The following is a 19,444-nucleotide window of genomic DNA, read 5'->3' as shown; positions in this document are numbered from 1 at the left end:
CAGCTGTCGACTAACACAGACTCCTACATATTTGCTGGGTGGGCCAGAATTTCAAAATTGGGCGTTAGGGACAGCAGGAAGTTGAAAGTCAGAAGCTTAAAACTGAGATTGTGTAACACATTAGATGTTTTGGGGAAACCAACGGTAACAGAAAAACCCTACTGGCCCTAACAAATCATGGGGGGCAAAGGTGAGGTTACAAATCTGTATTTAAACATATCTCGCTCCAGTTGCTTTTGAAACTCGGATTTGGACACCATGTGTGTAAAGCCAAGAACATGGCTTTTGGGATCCAATGTCAATTCTACCACTTAAAACCGTGAGACCAAGACCAATTTGTGTATCTGGGTGATCCTCTGGTATAAAGAGATAATCAAATCAACACTGCAGGGCTGATATAAATAAGAATTAAGTAAAGGACCAGACACACACATGGAGTAGTGTTCAATATATGGTAAGGTCTTATTAAAGGGGATAAAACGGCCACTATATAGACTGGTTATAAACACAAGGACGCACTTACTGGTGCCCCGATGTTACTTTTATCCACTAGAAATTACTTACTTTCCATCTCTGTGGACTCCTAGGGAGTTGAGAGCTTTAGACTTTTTTCCTCCTCCCAATAATCTTTTCAGTAACAAAAACAGTTAAAACCCACACGCATCTCTTAATACAGACCTACGACACGACAGATAAATACTTAAATGAATGATTTTAAGGCAACACGCTGGGGAGTCAGAGAACTGAGAAGCCTTATTATATCGATGAGAAAGAGATGAGCCAAAACGGTGCGGGGGGGGGGGGTTGTTTTTGAAAGGGAAAGAAAAAAAAAAAGTCTAAGCGTTTCAAAGAGTTTAATTTTTCGGATCAGAGTTCTGAGAACGGTTTTAAATCACTACCACTTGGAATAATTAAAATGAAAGCCAACAAGATGTTTCAAATCACTGGAACCCATAACCTTTTCACAGTCTGACTACATAAATGTCTCTCCAGGACTGTTTTAAAATAAAGCAACTAAAGAAATAAAACTAACGTAGGGTGCCAATCGAGAACCGAGTCACTAGAAGGCAGACACTGTCCACGACTCTTTCTTCCTGCAATTTTGTAACCTGGTTTGACTCTACTCTTCAAAACTAACTGGAAGAGGATGAAGGAAAAGCCTCCATGCCCTGCCCTGCCCTCGGCCAGGCCAGGGAAGACAAAGCCGTGCAGTTTTAGGCCCAAGAAGCGCTAACGAGAAGCCCCCTCCCCTCCAAATTTGACCGGAGGGGGTCTGCGGGCTCAGAGAGGGAACCCGCCGGCCGCAAGGTCCGACCCCAAGCCCACTTCTTCCCTCCAACACAAGTGCTAAGGAGCAGGACGCCGCCGGCCCTAGTCCCTTCCTGCTCCGGGCCGGCCTCCTCGTCTTTTGGGTCCGGGGGCACGGGGAAGGCCAAGGCTAGGCGGCCCCGGCCTCGGCTCCGGCCCCATTTGCAGAATTCTGCACCCCAAGCGTGGCTCCCCGTCGCCCTCGCCCTCCCGGCGCCCGGGCCGGAGAAGCGTCCGCGAAGGGCGCCGCCCGCGCCGCCAGGGAAGATGGCGCCCGCGGAGCAACTGCGCCACCAGCCCTGGCGACGGGCCAGGCCCAGCGCCATCTTAGCGCCTTCCAGCCGCAGCCCCCCCCCGCCCCACTCAAGAGCCCGCATTCGGGGCGACTCGGGGGGCGCGAACCGCGTCGGGCCCGCGCGCTCTCGGCCAAAACAGTGCCGCCACAGCCTCTCGTCTCTTCGGTCCGGCCGCGCGGCCCCGACAGAAAGTGCCTGGGTGGGCCTCGGGTCCTCGGCGCGGCGCGAGGGCTGGTCCGGCCCGGCCGCGGGTCCTCGGCGGAGCTCCGGAGCCAGGCGGCGAGGCGACCGGGAAGAGCCAGTCCCGCCGGCGGTCGCGCGCGCAGGACCGGGCCCCGGCTGGGACCGGCGGCCGGCTCCGAGCTCTCGCCGCGGCCGCCCGCAGAAGCGGAGGGAAGAAGCAGCCAGGGTGAAAAAGGAACCCGGTCCCTGCCGCCGCCTCCCTCCCCACCCTCTCCCCTCCCCCTCCCGAGACGCGGGGTCCATTTTGCCGAGAAGAAAGAAAATGCGATTCACACCCAAGAGCTTCCGAGAGAGAAAAGAAATGAGGGGGGGAAAACCGAGGGGAGGAGATTGGAAAAGCTTATTTTTCTTCCTCGCCCGCCGTCACTCCTGGCCCTCCCTGCCCCCTGCTCGCGGCCTCGCCGCGCCGTCCTCCCCACGGCGAGCCCCGCTCCCTCCTTCCCGGCTCCCGGCGGCTCCGGGGGGCGGAAAACACACTCACACTCGCGCACACAACTAATTTTAAACCGGCTCAATCAATGAGTCATTAAAAGGCTTCCCTCCCCTCTCCTCCCCACCACCAACCGCCACGCCACCCCCCTTCCCAGGCTCTCTCCCTCTCCCCGCTCCAGAAATTTGCATCCGCGGAAAAGGAAAAAAAAAAAAAAAAGGCGCCGGGCCCCCACCCCGCCGAGGCACCCCCAGCCCAGCCCCGCCGCCCCCTGCCCGCCCGCGCCCCCGCCCGAGACACTGAACTTGGTCTTCCCGGGGCCCGGGCGGCGCTGGGAAAGGCATAAACACTCGATTCCCCTTTTCTCCGTGTCCATTAAACATCCACCCACCACCACCATCACCCACCCACAAACCCACCCCCCCCAAAAAAAAACACAGCCTTAGCCAATAGCTCTCTGGGCTGAAACCTAATATCCTGGTTTTGGCAACTCGGTGTTTAATTTGCTCCTCTTTCTTTTCTGTCTGTCTGGAGACAGATCTCCAGCCCCCCCTCCCTCGCTTTCCCCCTCCCCGAAGGAAAGAGGCAGAGGAAGGAGGTTGTGTGTGTTTTTTTTTTTCTCCTTGAAATTTTTATCACAAAATTATAATACACTCAAAGGGAAACTCACCGTCATGAAAAAGCAGTGCCTTGTCAACGGGGTTTCTGCGCCATCGCACCAGGGGCGGCGGCGGCGGCGGCGGCGGGCGCGGGGCGCGGGGCGCGGGCGCGGGAGCTCCCGGCCGAGCGGCGCCGGCCACACGCGCTCCGCTCTCTCTCTCGCTCACCCCCGCGCCGGGCGGCGGGCGCCCGCTCCCCGCGCCCGCCCGGCCTTCATGCTCTGCGCCCGGGCAAACCGCTCGCCTGCTCGTCTACCTCCAAACTTCGGTTCTCGCCTAGCAAAAAATGTGGAGATTAGGGGTTTTTTAATTAAAAAAAAAAAAATTTTTTTTTTTTTTCCAAAATCAAGCTCCCAAGCTGTCAATTCCTGTTTCCTTTGGGATTCTTTTTAACTTCAGAAATGTATTGGTTTATTCAAGAAACAGGTTTATTTGGCTTTTTTTTTTTTTTTTTAAGATCTACAAGATGCGTGCTATTCTTTGCAGGCGCCCTGCACACACACACACACACACACACACACACACACCAGTTTTAGCTCGACGGGGGAGGAGGGCGCTGGGGGGTTAAAAACAAAACCCACAATATTTGTCTAGAACTCTGATTAGAACCAGTAAATACTCTTTTTTTGCATATACCTTTTTTAAAACTAAAACAACACTTTTACTTAGTTATTTGGCAAATAACTGATTCATTCTAACTTTTAAATGTACTAGGGTTTCCTTTGCAACACCCTCTCTTCCCATTCCGGAATGCTGTGAAACCTTATCTGTGATATCTGTAAGTCAACATTAAAAAGAAACAAAACACAACACAACTTTAGCGGCCAAGATGAAGGTCAGGAGCTGATTAAGTCACTCTCAAAACATCCAATTCCTACTGCCTTCTCTTTATGTAGATATCCTTTATTACTACATTTGTGGAATTTTCATTAAATGATTCCCAGTCTTAAAAAGGGAGCTACCCACTCTTTTAACACTCTTTGGTGCAAGTATAATTACCACCCGTTTTTAATCTCAAATCTCAAACTGTTGAGACGTCTCCATAAACCATCTAGCCTTCAGAGCGTTTATGTAAATGTTAATTATGATAGTGTGGATTGGGAAGGGGTGCCTTTGTGTCTAGGTTAATTATATTTACTTTTCCTGTAAATGCCCACAAAAATACAGTGGGGGTCTCGTTCTCTTTTAAATAAACATCAAGGGCAGGTAAACGATGGATTGGACGAGAATGTGATTTGGATTTTTAAAAACTCCATATGTAAGCCCCAGAAATGTTCCAAATTATTTTAAGTTAGTTTGTAATACATAGAGCAGTGGGAGTCCTGCGGATAAACAGAATATTCAGACCCATGTCCCCCAGATATTTGGTGAGTTTCAAATAACAATTATCTCTAGATTTAAATTAAGGGAAACTGTTTAGTTTCTACACCCCCTTAGAATTAAAAAACATAACACTAGTGCACCTTGCTTGCTTTTATAAGGATACTGTAACTAACCTATATTAAACAAGATAAAAATGTAAAGGTTGGCATACAATGTTGTCATATTCAAGATACAAAATCTTTTTAAAAAACAAACCACATCTTGCCCTAGTAACTGCTGTTCTGTCATTCACGATGTATGCTTTGTATTTGGACATGCCTTAAAAATATATTCAGTGATTTAGTATCACATAGTATCACCGAGGTGTTTTCTCAGAAAATGTGCTTCACATTCAGTCAGGGCCTTCCTGGAACAGTAGTCTTTGCATAAATTAGCATATTTCTCTACACTTGACAGTTGGACCAACCAGTTTTCTAATTGGCTTGGGAAATTTTTAAACATGTTTTAAAGTGCCCTTGGATTGGCTGGAATTTAATTATAATACCCATTTCGAAGAATTACATTTCAAAAGAGTTCATGGATTATTCATGGCAATTAGGGCCTACCAAGCAAGTTCTACAGCTGTTGCTCTACAGTTCCAATGAAATATTAATGGATTTCAGGAAGCTATTCTCCCGAGTCACCCAAAACCCCAAAGAAACACAACTTTGACTTTAAAAGATCGCCAAACAGAACTGAATTTATACACTTATAAAGAGTATGGGGCATTGCAGGATTTTTAAAGAATGTCCAAAGGATAAGAGCACCGACATTTCCTGAGAGCCTACTAAGTACCAGCTACATACTTACATACATTATTGGCTAAACCTTCACACAAGCCTGTAGAGTAAGGTTTAATCGTCCTGATTTTGCAGCTAAGGCTCCCAATGATTTCAGTAATTTGCCTGGGGTCATCAATCTAATAAGGGCTGGTGGGGGGCCCCAAGTCAGGTTGATGCTAGAACTCCCCCCTCTTCAAGGCCTGAAAAAGGATCTTGGGAACAAACACTCCTTCCTGTTTTAAACAGAGTTCAATACTGTGGCATAGGCAGAGGGGACAGCCCTCTAATTTGTGACAACATACTTTGAGAATGCCAGCTGTCAAATCTAATTTTAAATTTTGGGGTGTGTTGCAAAATCCCAGAACAGCAGTGGGGAGAATCTCAGATTCGCCAGATCACCACCAAAATGGACATCGCTTAATAATACAACAAAATAAAAACTTTATTTTTTTCCCATGTGATTAAAAAAAAACATTTTAAAATAAGGGATATGCCTTTATACATAAAATTTTAAACTGTGGTTTATATCAACAGGATTTTGGTATCCGAATGTATGATTTGGAAGCTTTTTTTTTTTTAATTTTTTTTTTTTTTTTTAACGTTTATTTTATTTTTGGGACAGAGAGAGACAGAGCATGAACGGGGGAGGGGCAGAGAGAGAGGGAGACACAGAATCGGAAACAGGCTCCAGGCTCTGAGCCATCAGCCCAGAGCCCGACGCGGGGCTCGAACTCACTGACCGCGAGATCGTGACCTGGCTGAAGTCGGACGCTTAACCGACTGCGCCACCCAGGCGCCCCTGATTTGGAAGCTTTTTAAGAGGAAAGTTCTTAGAGTGGCTCGACTATATACAAATCACTTTAACAGTACTGCCTGCAAAGTATGTACAATTTAAATGGTCATTCCTGTGATTCCCATCTCTGTGTGTGATTTAGAAAGAAGGGCAAGTGGACATAGGAAAAAAAAAAGGAAGAAATTAAATTATAATTGAAGTGTTCTAGCATGTGCTTGTGCCTCCAAATACACGTCATAAATAAAGGCTCCATGTCCACATAATACAAGGTGAAATACATGTCGTTGTTGTTGTTTGTATTTTCTCTCCAAATGCTCCCCTTGGTTGGTGGGCCATTCTCAGAAGGGGAAGAGTGCAAATGCTGAGAGTAAGTAGCGATATGCATGACCAGATGTGTCCTGATCACAGAAATACCAAAATATTTCAGATGAGTTAGTAAGTGCTCTATAAAGTGCTTGTGAAATAAAAATTTTTAAATGGTCAATGTGTATAAATAAGGCGTATACCTTTATTTGTACCTCTAGAAGTACTTATATTCTCGGGCTTAAGTGCGTTGGCTCTGTACTCAGGCTGACCTGGGTTCAAATTCTACCTTTGTCACATCCGAGGTATGTGGCTCTGGGCAACTCACTTCACCATTCAGAGCCTCTACTTCCTCATCTATAAAATGGAACAATTATAATCATGTCTGAGAGTTATTTTAGGGATTCAGGAACTAGTGCATGCAAAATGTTTAGCATGGTAGCTGAAAGGTATGCGAGGTCACAATATTTAGCTAATACCATGTTGCCTTGTTTTAATTATGTATCAGTGATTTATTTTAGTACGTACCATGTAATTTCCCAACGGCCATCTCCTATGATTCAACCTAATCTCTCTCTCTCATGTTCCTTCCTGGACAGGGAGCTCCTCAAGGGCTTACTATTCTCTGAGGGCCTAGCAGAGTACTTTGTACATAGTTAGCTCACAATCAGTACTTGTGGGATAAAAGAAAAACAGCCCAGTCTACAAGATGCATTAGAACACATGAAATCAATCTATAACTAGAGACCTATATATCAAGCGAGTGCAGTAAGTCTCCTAGAACCACATAAAACCACTGCCCAATGGATCACAGGCAGAAGAAGCCAATGGTTCTTCCTCTCCCTCCTCCCACTCCCCACCACTCTCAAGAGTTAGAGCTCTATCACCACCACTTTTTAGCCAAGTGATCTCTTTGCCTACTTTTTAAACTTCTCCTACCTTTGTTTCTTCATCTGTAACATGAAGGTAACATACCTATATCTCAGGTTGGTGGAGGGACAGTTAAATGATGTCAGGTGTACAAAATCCTTGCTTTAAAACCGGATATGTAGTGGGGCGCCTGGGTGGCTCAGTGGTTAAGCATCCGGCTTGGCTCCTGATTTTGGCGTAGGTCATGATCTCATGGTGCTTGAGATCGAGCCCCGTGCCAGGCTCTGCACTGACAGCTCAGAGCCTTCTTGGGATTTTGTCTCTCCCTCTCTCTACCCCTTCCGCGCTCATGCATGTGCATGCACTGTCTCAAAATAAATAAACTTTGAAAAAGAACCTGATATATAGTAATATCCAATAATAGTTACCATTATTCTTGTGACTGTTAATACTATCATTAGAAGTAATGTGGAACTGTTTTCAAAGCAATCCCAAACAAGCAATTTATTGGATTACAACTGTTTTCAAAACCTTGCCTACATTATTTGATACATGAATATAAACACTTTAAATCATCTTTGTAGAGACTAAGGCTATTCTAGTCATGACATATTTCAAGCTGGTTATTTTCCTTGACAGATTTTAAAAAGTCTGAACTCCTACAAGCTTCTAGTACAAGGATAAGGAGTATAACAGAACTGTAAAAAAAAAAAAAAAAGGCATTCAGCACTCCCACTGGCCTTGCTGTCTTACACATCTAGCCTGCTTCCCCACAGAGTATGTGAGGGGGAGGACAGTCATCAGGTTAAGGAGGACATCACACGTGGCTAGAAGGCATGGCTGGGATGTGTCAGTCACCAACTCCCCAGCCTCTCTGGTGCTCTGCCAGCACTCCTAACCTCTCCTAAACAGAGCATTCTTTCCCCACCACCAGGCCCAGGAGGATGGTGAACTAGAGAGGCAGTAGAAGAGGAGTCTCATAGGCTTTAAGTTGCTGCTTTAAAGCACCCTCAGTGGGGCACCTGGGTGGCTCAGTCAGGTCACGATCTCACAGTTCGTGAGTTCCAGCCCTGCGTCTGGCTCTGTGCTGACAGCTCAGGGCCTGGAGCCTGCTTCGGATTCTGTTTCGGAATCTCTGTTCCTCCCTCCCCCCCCCCCCCCCCACCAAATAAATAAGCGTTAAAAAAAATTAAAGCGCCCTCAGAATTTGATGAGAAAGTCAGCCTCTAAGATAGAGGGAGTGTAGACACTGTAACCTCCACAAAGTATTTTGATTACTGAAGAGTCACATTCTTATTTGAGCGCAGCAAAGTTAATCAGGCATTTTTAGAGCCCACATGCAACACTCTGCAAACCATACAATTCTCTCTCGCCTAAATCTTTTATTTTTTATTTATTTATTTATTTATTTAAAGTTTATTTCTTTATTTTGAGAGACAGAAAGAGAGAGCATGAGCAGAGGGGCCGAGGAGAGAGAGAGAATCCCAAGCAGGCTCCGTGCTCTCAGCACGCAGCCCAATGTGGGGCTTGAACTCACGAACCGTGAGATCGTGACCTGAGCTGAAATCAAGAGTCGGTCGCTTAACCAACTGAGCCACCCAGGCACCCCTCGCCTAAATCTTTTAAATACTGCTTCCATTCTCCAGGTATTTTGATACCCTGAGCAAAGGCGTAAGTACTTTTACACCTGCAAACGTGTATACATCCCTCACTGTAAATCATACCAGTCAACCAGCAGTTGGGTGTGTATGTATCAGTCTCTTGTGAGTTAGATTAATTTGAGCCCGCTCTAAGACAATCAGAAGGTTGTTCAGAGACAGGCAATCAGAGCAAAGGACAGATATGCTCTGAAGGTCTAGTTCACATGGGGCATGGTGAAAACTGAATTGTCTCTGCCCTGCCATGGGCACAAACCAAAACTCCAGTAATCCTCTCCCCTTCTGAATGTGGTCTCTCTAGTCTCTGTGTTCATAGACCAACCCCCTAGATATTTTAGGATTATTTACGATTCCTTCTCATTCTCTTACTTCCCTTAGCTCATGCAACCCACTTCCAAAATCTCCCTCAAATGCAGCCCTTCTTCTCCAACTGCCTTCACCTCACTTCAGGTCCTCATCTCTGTCTCGCTTGGCCTCCCCATGTTACTTCCTTCCATTCAACCTTCTATCTAAATTACTACAAAAATCACCTCTGCAAACCTAGCGCTGGTTTCGTCACACCCCCATCAGCACCTCACTGCCCAGGGAAGCGTATTAGAAATACAGATTCCCAAGGCCAAACCCATTACCAGAGACTTGGAATTTCTGGGGAGGGCTGGGGTGCCAACATTTATATTGTCAAGTGGTCCATTAGTTACTCCACCTGCCTCCCAGAAGCACCTGCAGCCTCTCATCTCCCAGGACCCTGCGGTGCAGTCACGGGGAACATCCTGCCCCGGAACAGACTTGCCCAGTGTGGGCATATGCTTTTCCCTCTGTAAGGAATGCCCTTCCTCTTTGGGGGCACATCCACCATTCTCCAAAGCCCAGCTCAAATGCCACCTCCTCGGGGGGTGCCTTCTTCCATCCCCTACAAGCAGTGGCTTTCAAACATCTGTGCCTGACACTCCGAAGAAATAGATCTCACATTACCATGCAATAAATATGTAACTAAAACAAAGGTTTTGGGAAAAAATATCTAAATTTACCACGGAGGATGCAACTTGATACACAGTGGATCCCTGAACCACAAGGGTTTGAAGAGCATGCACGGGTCTACCGATATGCAGACTGTTTTATTGTACAGCACTGTAAATGTGTTTTCTCTTCCTGATGAATCTTCCTTCCTTCCTTCCTTCCTTCCTTCCTTCCTTCCTTCCTTCCTCTTTCTTTCTTTCTTTCTTTCTTTCTTCCTTTCTTTCTTTCTTTCTTTCTTTCTTTCTTTCCTCTTTCCTTCCCTCCTCCCTCCCTCCCCCTCTTTTATTTTATTTTATTTTATTTTATTTTATTTTTAAGTAATCTCTACACCCAACATGGGGCTTGACCTAACAACCCCGAGATCAGATCAAGAGTCACATGCTCTACAGGCTGAGCCAGCTGGGTGCCCCTCTTTCATATGAATTTTTTTTAATTTGTTATTATTTTTTAGAGAGAGAATGTGAGCAGAGGAGAGAGAGAGAGAGGAATCTTAAAAAATTTTTTTTTAATGTTTATTTTTGAGAGAGAAAGACAGAGCATGAGCAGGGGAGGAGCAGAGAGAGGGAGACACAGGATCCAGAGCAGGCTCCAGGCTCTGAGCTGTCAGCACAAGCCTGACGGAGGCTTGAACCTACAAACTGTGAGATCATGACCCAAGCTGAAGTTGGACGCTCAACCGACTGAGCCACACAGGTACCCACTTTTTTTTTTTAAGTTTATTTTATTTTGATAGAGTCAGAGTTAGCGGGGGACGGGCAGAGGGAGGAGGGGGCAGAGGATCCCAAGCAGGCTCAGGGCAAAGACAGCACAGAGCTGGATGCAGGGCTTGAAGCTGAGAACTGCCAGATCATGACCTGATCCGAAGTTCGACACTTAACCGACTGAGCCACCCCGGCACCCCCCTTGTAGATTTCTTTATATGATTTTCTTTTCTCTAGCTTACTTTACTGTCAGAATACAGCACGGTAAGGGGCCCCTGGGTGGCTATCGGATAAGTGGCCCACTTCTGCTCAGGTCACGATCTCACTGGTTCATGAGTTCGAGCCCTATATCGGGGTCTCTGATGTCTGCACAGAGCCCTCTTTGGATCCTTGGTCTCTCTCTCTCTCTCTCTCTCCCCTCACCCCCACCCCCCACTTGCTCTCTCTCTCTCTCTCAAAAATAAACATTAAAAAAAAAAAAAAAACACCTTAAAAGAATACAGCACGTAATACATATAACATACCAAGTATGTGTTAATTGGCCGTTTATGTTATCAGCAAGGCTTCCCATCAACAGTATGCTGTCAGTGGCTACAGTTTTGAGGGGAATCAGAAGTTATGCATGGATTTTTGACTACACATTGAAGGGTGTGGGGGAATTGGTGCCCCTAACCCCTATGTTGTCAACCGTATTTCAGTCTAGTCTCCTTTAGAAATGTTATTAGCTACCAGGGCGCCTGGGTGGCTCGGTCGGTTAAGCCTCCAACTTCAGCTCAGGACATGATCTCACAGTTCGTGGGTTCGAGTCCCGTATTGGGCTCTGTGCTGAGAGCTCAGAGCCTGGAGCCTGCTTCAGATTCTGTGTCACTCACTCTCTCTGCTCCCACCCCCAACCCCCTGCCCAGTCTCTCTCTCTCTCCCCTAAAGATGAATAAACATTAAAAAAAATTTTTTTTAAAAAATACATAGAAATGCTATTAGCTACCTTGTAAATGGATTTCATGATCTACTAATAGAGGTGACCCTCATTTGAAAAATATTGCTTGGAGTAAATGACTCCCTTCTCTCTGCATGCAATACATACCTCTATTATTCTACTTCTCATATTCTACAGTAATAATCTGTTTACAGTCTGTCTTCACCCCTCACTTCCCTCCCCCAAATATGCACACACCATAACCAAGTCAACATATCCTTGGGCAGTTACAGCCGTTGACAAATGCAGAAATGAGAATACTGGAGAAGGAATAATTTAATTGCTTTTGCTTATGCCTTTTTTTTTTTTTTTCTGGTTATGGCTCACAGAATGGTCTATCAGCAGCTCCCAAGAGGCTGGACCTAGGCATCTTACTGGCATCAACCCTTAAGTCAAAAGAAAACAGCCACTGTGTTTCAGTAGAATTTAACCAAGGTGTAGATTCTTTTCCCCCTCAGAAAAATAAAAACCACGTAAAGGCAAAACCAACCAGAAAATATTTTGTCAGGTTGCTACCCTGCCAAGATAGTGTAAATGTGGGCAAACAAATCTCTTTCTTAGATACTTAGAAGAAAATATTCAAAAACCTCAAAACCCTCCTTCCATACCACTTCAGAAAGGAAACCCTCCCCACCCCACCCCCGCCCCCACCCCGCAGGGCGGGTGCAGATAGAGAGATCTTTCTATCTGTGCTGCCTGAAGCTCCATTTCTCACCAGGCTGTCCCTATCAACACAAACAAATGAAAAAAGCATATATTAAAAAAAAAAAAAGAAAGAAAGAGACCTGAGCAGCTAAAATGAACCGCGGCAATGAACCCCAGCGGCAAGTTCCGGTGCGACTTGTACCTGAGATGGACGCGCGGGCGAGACTGTGGCCCGCAGGGGGAGGGATCCTGTTTCTGCAAGCACGCGGCTCCATCAACAGGAAACCCACGTGCGCGACACCCTCCACCTGCACATCGCTCATTTGCAACATCATCATTTGTGTGATGCTAATTTGCTCCATGTCTTTCTACCTAAACATACTTTGGAGAGACTCCATGAAAATACATTGTAGACTCCGGGGCTGGCCCTAGAGCCGGATGGATAGTTACCAAGTGAAATGCTCTAGGGGCCAGAGGAGGGAGCAGGCAATTCTATCCAAGAAGAGAGGGGAAGAGGAGACACTTTAAAGCCTGGTTTTAAAGGATGAGTAAGAGCTCTCTAAATAGGAGAGAACTCCAGGGAGAGGAACTTTATGCTGGGGGGCTTTGTAGCTCATGGCAGGGAGTCTGAACGACTTTTTAGCCTGTTGCTTTCCACACTGCAGGTCACAATTCAGTAGGTTGTAAAATTCATGAGATTGTGACTCGCTTTCAGAAAAAAATGAAACAGCCTGGAATCGAAAATACCTGAATATATCACAGGTAGTGAGGTAAACTTTTTTGTGAAATTTGTTTTCATTATAAATGCATCTATTATATGTGTTGGTTTGTGATAAAAAATAAATACGACATGAGAGTACAATGTACAGCATAGGAATATAGTTAATAATATGTAACAACTTTCTACGAGGACAGATGGTAGCTAGATTTACCCTGGTGATCGCTTCATAATGTATATAAATGGTGAATCACTGTGTTGTGCACCTGAAACTAATATAATACCATGTGTCAACTACACTTCAATTAAAAATATATACAGTAAAACCTTGGGTTGCGAGTATCCTGTTCTGCGAGTGTTCCGCAAGACGAGCAAACATTTCTAATAAGTTTTAACTTGATAAATGAGCGAGGTCTTGCAATACATTTAGTACGTGACAGCGAACATCACATGATCACAACTGAGCCAATGGTTCTTGAAATTCACGTTGATATACGAGTGCTTTGGATTACAAAGCATGTTTCCAGAATGAATTGTGCTCACGAACCAAGGTTTTACTGTGTATATTTCTTCTTGTGGCGATGATTAAAATTTCTCATTATTATTATTTTTATTGCAGTATAGTTGACACGGTGTTACATTAATTTTAGGTGTACAACACAGTGATTTAACAACCCTGTATGTTAAGCTATGCTCACCACAAGTGTAGCTCCTACCTCACCATACAATGCTCTTATGGTAACCATTGACTGCATTCCCTATGCTGTGTCCTTCATCCCTGTGACTTATTCTTTCCATAACTGGAAGCCGGTATCTCCCACTCTTCTTCACCCATTTTGCCCATCCCTCCGTCCCCTTCCCCTCTGGCAACCCCCAGTTTGTTCTCTGTATTTATGGTTGTGTTTCTGTTTTTTGTTTCTTCATTTGTTTTGTTTTTTAGATTCCACTCATAAGTGAAATCATATGGTATTTTGTCTACCTACAGAAAAAAAAAAGTATTTGTTACTGTGGTGGTGATTAAAATCGAAAACAAAAACAAAACCTGTTTAGGCAAAAAGGGGACCCACTTGAGGATGGTTTCCATAAGAGACTGATATGAACAGATTTGAATTTTATGAGGATAAGTATGCTGGCAGTGTGAAAGATGACTGGACAGCGGGGAGAGCTCAGGGGACACATGGTGGTCTGTTTTTCTAAGGCTTCCCCACACTAGACAGAGAGCCCCTCATGGATAGAAACTCTGTGTCACACAGCTCTGAATTCCTAGCACCTGGCACACAAGTAGATACTGAATAAATGTCTGTTGACTGAGTGTGGTAACTAATCTTCAAGATGTCCCCAGGTAGACTCACCTCTTAGTATTCTCACCTTTATGCACCCCGCCCACTTTGTACCACGGTGACCAACAGAATAGGGCAGAAGTGATTGTTTACCACTTCTGAGGTGAGAATATAAAGGCAGCAACTTCTATCTGAGGTGCTCTCTCTGGATCACACATTCTGGGGGAAGCCAGCTGCCATGTCCTAAGGACACTCAGTCTATGGAGAGACCCACATGGCCAGGAACTTGGGTCTCTAGCCAACAGTCAGTGAGGCACCAAGGCTTTCTGCCTATTGTGTAGGTAGATCATCTCCCAGCCCACCCTTCATGTTACTGCAACCCCAGAGACCAGCTTGACTACAACCTCATGAGAGACCCTGAGGCAGAAACTCCCAGCTAAATGGCTCCCGGGGGTTCACTGGGATATAATAAATGCTTGTTGTTTTAAACTGCTAAATTTTGGGGAGTCCTGGCTGACTCAGTTGGCAGAGCATGTGACTCTTGATTGTGGGGTTGAGTTTGAGCCCCATACTGGGTGTACAGATTACTTAAAAAAATTTTTTTAAATTGCTAAATTTTGAGGTATTTTGTTATACAGCAATAGACAACTAATACACAGAGTCATTCATAAAGTCTGGCAGAGCTGAACATTAATACCAGAAATACTAGAGTTATCCATTATTTACCATCATTTTGTTTTTTGTCAAAGAATCTATCACATCACATCTTCAGCCTAACTAGATTGGGGAAAGACCCAGGACCAAACCTGGACCAATCGGATCCTCTCTGCTTGTATTAATAGTTGGGACACAGAAACTGACTCAGCTGTGGGGAACAGACTATATGGCTGGAAAGACTAAGGGTCAAGGCCACCATTTTGGAGCAATTGTAATGGGGCCCATGCAAGGGGATGGGTATAGGAAGGTCGGTGTGTCAGGGAGAAGAAGAGATTCTCACTGGGTGTGGAGGGAGGGAAGAGGGTTGGAGAAAGTGCCTGATGATATTCTTTCTTCATTTTTTTAAATGTTTATTTATTTTGAGAGAGAGAGAGAGAGAGAGAGAGAGTGTGTGTGTGTGTGTGTGTGTGCAAGCTGGGGAGGAGCAGAGAGAGAGAATCCCAAGCAGGTTCCGTGCTGTTATCACAGAGCCTGATGTGGGGCTCGATCTCATGAACCATGAGATTGTGACCTGAGCCGAAAAGAAGAGTCAGATGCTTAAACGACTGAGCCCCCCAGGCACCCCTGCTTGATGATATTCTAAGCCCCACGAGACCTGGTTGCCTTTCTAGCATTTGGGTTAGAAGACTTTCCTTCCTTATAATTATTCCTCATTTTCCTTGCGCGCCTATGCATGAGTTTCCTTTTTTGCAACCAAAAGATCCTTGATAGGCTACCCACCAGCCTCTCTGCAGTGCTGGCCAGGAGAGCAGTGCCTCCAGCTGCAGCAGGCCAAGTATCTCTCCAGAGAAGGGTAACAACCCGCTGGAGACTGAGCTTTATTATTATTACTATACAAGAACTGCTATAGATTGAGTGAAAGGTCATTGCAGACCATCCAGCTCCTTTCGCCTTACCTCCATTTTCACCAAGTAATCCTTTGATTATTAATGTACTTCGATTTTAAAAGGTGTGCTCTGGCCAGCTGACCTAACCACTCCAGTGCCTGGGTAGGCTCGCGCCCATTATAAATTCACAGGTTGGCTGTGGAGTACAAATCATTCTTGAGTACCCTCCACTGCATTTCCACTGGCCGAGGTCAAGCCCTGTCACTCACCCAACGAACCATTGCAGTGGCCTCTGGCAGGTAATCTCCCCTGCTCCAATCCATTCTCATCAACCTCTCTTCCTAAAACACAAAGCGGATGCCTTGCTCCCTGCTCAAAACCTCCGAAGGGGCCCCAGTGACTTCGGGATGATGAAGGTGGGCTTCAGCCCATCATCCACCACATCCCTCTACCTTCCCTCCAACTACTCTCCACTCTTGCCACGTGGTGTTACTCCAAGCTCCTCAAATACTACCGGTGCCTCTCCGGCTCTGCTCATGTTCTTGCCATGGCCCGGCACCCTTCCATCTTTCCTTTGTACTTCCATGGAACTTCCTCTCTCCTTTGTAACACACACTGCAGTTGGCTTGACTTATAATTAGTTGTCCTCATGTCCATCCCTTGGTCATGAGCCTCAAGGAGGCAAGGACTATGCTTTGGTCAATTAAGAAAAAAATTTTTTTAATGTTTATTTACATTTGAGAGAAGGAGACAGAGCATGAGCGGGGGAGGGGCAGAGAGAGAGAGGGAGACACAGAACCCGAAGCAGGCTCCAGGCTCCGAGCTGTCAGCACAGAGCCCGATGCGGGGCTCAAACCCACTAGTTGTGAGATCACGACCTGGGCCAAAGTTAGACAATTAATGGACTGAGCAGCTCAGCCGCCCCCTGTTTTGTTCATTTTTATACACACCCTCATCCCAGGGCCAACTATAGCATCTTGCGTCAATATATTATAGGAACATTTACTAAGTGTTTGCTGTTATTGGGGCGCCTGGGTGGCTCAGTCCATCAAGAGTTAAGGGTCGGTTAAGGTCCCGCTTCGGATCCTGTCTCCCTCGCTCCCTGCCCCTCCCTTACTAGTGCTCACGCTCTCTCTCTCTCTCTCTCTCAAAAATAAATAAACATTTAAAATGAAAAAATAATGTCCTGTGTTACTGTATCAAGGTGCCTGGCTGGCGTTGGAGGCAGGAGGCACTCAACACATGGCCACAGGTGGTTGGGGCGGTAGGGACAAGTTCTCCCTGGACCTAATCAATTTAGGTGAGGCGCCCACTCAGCCTCTGCATATGCAGAGCTGAGAAAGCAGAGGTGGACTCCTGGTGACATCTAAGATACAGCATGACTGAATCTCAGCCCAACTTTTTTTTTTTTTTTAATTTTTTTTTAATGTTTTTATTTATTTTTGAGACAGAGAGAGACAGAGCATGAGCAGGGGAGGAGCAGAGAGAGAGGGGGAGACACAGACTGGGAAGCAGGCTCTAGGCTCTGAGCTGTCAGCACAGAGCCTGACGCGGGGCTCGAACTCACAAACCTTGAGATCGTGACCTGAGCCGAAGTCGGACGCTTAACCGACTGAACCACCCAGGCGCCCCCCCCTTTTTTTTTTAATAAAAAAGGAGGCACAATTTCTCATATCCTGATAAACCAACATGCTTCTCTCCTCTTCCTCTCTTTCCCCCTGCCTACGTTCCAACTGTGACTCACAGGCACATTACGGAATGCCAGCTTCAGGTCAATACTGGAGAATGGGCAGTTACCCGGTTTATGTGTTTTCGAGGAAGGGCACGTGAGTCAACCCAGGAGTGACTTTATTGCAATGCTCTCAAAAGAGTCAGCATCTACATGTGAAGGTCCTGATTTCTCCACTGACGATCCCTGTCCTGTCCCCAACTGCTCCTCTCCCCTCCGGAGTGGCGGGAAGGCCTCAACTCTCAGCCAACCCGAGACAGGCAACACAGAATCCTAAAGAGCGTAACGACTTCAGGTACTATCTGAGAGCTTTACACACTCGTTCCCAAAGCAATCGATCCAGAAGCGCCGGCCAGTAAGCAGAAACCAAACAAAACCTATACACAAAACATACAATCTCTCCTCTTTTTAAACAAACATGAAAATTTCCACACACAAAGTTTCTATCTTTTAGAGGCTATACAGGAAATGAATACTGACTGGCTTAACCCCCCAGGTTCTAAAGAGGCAGGAAAGCATATGGCACAGCTTCCTCCCGAGACCTCTGGGGAATGACCAGCTTGTAGGACACAAGGATACCTGCAGCAGCTGTGGCTTTCTGGGCACCCACACCTTTGTCAAGAAGCTGTCTTTCTTGACATGTCTTCACATCACAAGCTTCTCCTTTCACTTCATGGTCATTGTTCAGATGGAAACACCCCTTATTACCTGAAGGGAGTTATGCTCTTAAAAACAAAGACTAGAGGGGCGCCTGGGTGGCTCAGTGAGTTAAGCATCTGACTTCAGCTCACATCACGATCTCACAGTTTGTGGGTTCAAGCCCCGTGTCGGGCTCTGGGCTGACAGCTCGGAGCCTGGAGCCTGCTTCAGATTCTGTGTCTCCCTCTATCTCTGCCCCTCCCCTGCTCACATTCTGTCTGTCTCTCTCTCTCTGAAAAATAAATAAACATTAAAAAATCTTTTTTAAAATAATAAAACAATAGAAAAAATGGAGATGAAGGGCAGGGGGCGGGGCTCACTCATGAGCCAAATCACTATCTCCCTACCCATAGGCCTCCTAGGATGTACTCAGATTTGTGCCTCAGCAAATTTCGAGTTACTACATGGCAGGGACCCCTGGGTTCCCTTCCAGAGAGTAGAATTCATAACTGTTAGAGCCACAAACCCTCACGCTGTAGCCTGTTACATATGCACATTCCTAAACTTTATATGCCATTGGTTCCTCATCCAAATCTTTCACTTTTTATGAGCAAACCTTCAGTATTTTTACAAATGAAAGGAGGAGAAAAGTATGTGCAGCACAAACAGGTCCCCACTTGACAAGACGTTCCGCAGGAAATTAGCTCAGCACCCATATTTCCTTATTGCCATCACTTGATAATGACACAAAAAAATGTCCCTTCATCCTTGCCAATGAATGCTTTTGAACACCATAATGTCAAGGTGTCATTCACAAAACCATTTTTTTCAAACTTTTTTGACTATAACCTATAAAAAGAAATACATTTTATCTGGCAAGTCATGTATATTATACGTAAAACATATATACATAATATAAACCCGTTTATGCAACACAATGCATTCTGACATCTTCTGTTTCTTTTGCCTTGTTTTTAAAGATTTTATTAAAAACGTTTTTTAAATTTATTTATTCTGAGAGACAGAGAAAGCATGGGGGAAGGGGGAGAGAGAGAGAGAGAGAGAGAGAGGGAATATCCCAACCAGGCTCTGTGCTTCCCAGCACAGAGACTGATGCGGAGCTCAATCCTGTAAACTGTGAGATCATGACCTGAGCCAAAATCAAGAGTTGGAGGCTTAACCAACTGAGCCACCCAGGTGCCCCTAAAGATTTTATTTTTTTTTTATTTTTATTTTTTATTAAAAAAATTTTTTTTTACATTTTATTTATTTTTGAGAGAGAGAGAGAGAGAGAGAGAGAGACAGAGCACAAGTGGGGGAGGGGCCGAGAGAGAGGGAGACACAGAATCTGAAGCAGGCTCCAGGCTCAGAGCTGTCAGCACAGAGCCCAATGCGGGGCCCGAACCCACAAACCGTGAGATCATGACCTGAGCCGAAGTCAGTTGCTTAACTGACTGAGCCACCCAGGCGCCCCTAAAGATTTTATTTTTA

At 45.7% G+C, this 19,444-nt stretch overlaps 1 protein-coding gene across 2 annotated transcripts in view; it reads right to left on the bottom strand.

Moving 5' to 3' along the window:
• The window catches only part of BICRAL (BICRA like chromatin remodeling complex associated protein), a 107,219-nt gene that overhangs the window by 75,875 nt on the left and 11,900 nt on the right, over nucleotides 1-19,444 (bottom strand). For both annotated transcript variants that reach the window (XM_045498243.1, XM_045498245.1), the window contains one exon: nucleotides 2,948-3,212. The gene's annotated coding sequence lies outside the window, so the exon portion shown is untranslated. Of the gene's footprint in view, nucleotides 1-2,947; nucleotides 3,213-19,444 lie in introns of those variants that run through there.

This window comes from Leopardus geoffroyi, chromosome B2 (assembly GCF_018350155.1).
Source record: "Leopardus geoffroyi isolate Oge1 chromosome B2, O.geoffroyi_Oge1_pat1.0, whole genome shotgun sequence".
In the NCBI taxonomy this organism is placed as follows: domain Eukaryota; kingdom Metazoa; phylum Chordata; class Mammalia; order Carnivora; family Felidae; genus Leopardus; species Leopardus geoffroyi.
Note: the sequence above shows the minus strand (reverse complement) of the source record. Positions and strands in the feature narration are given on the sequence as shown.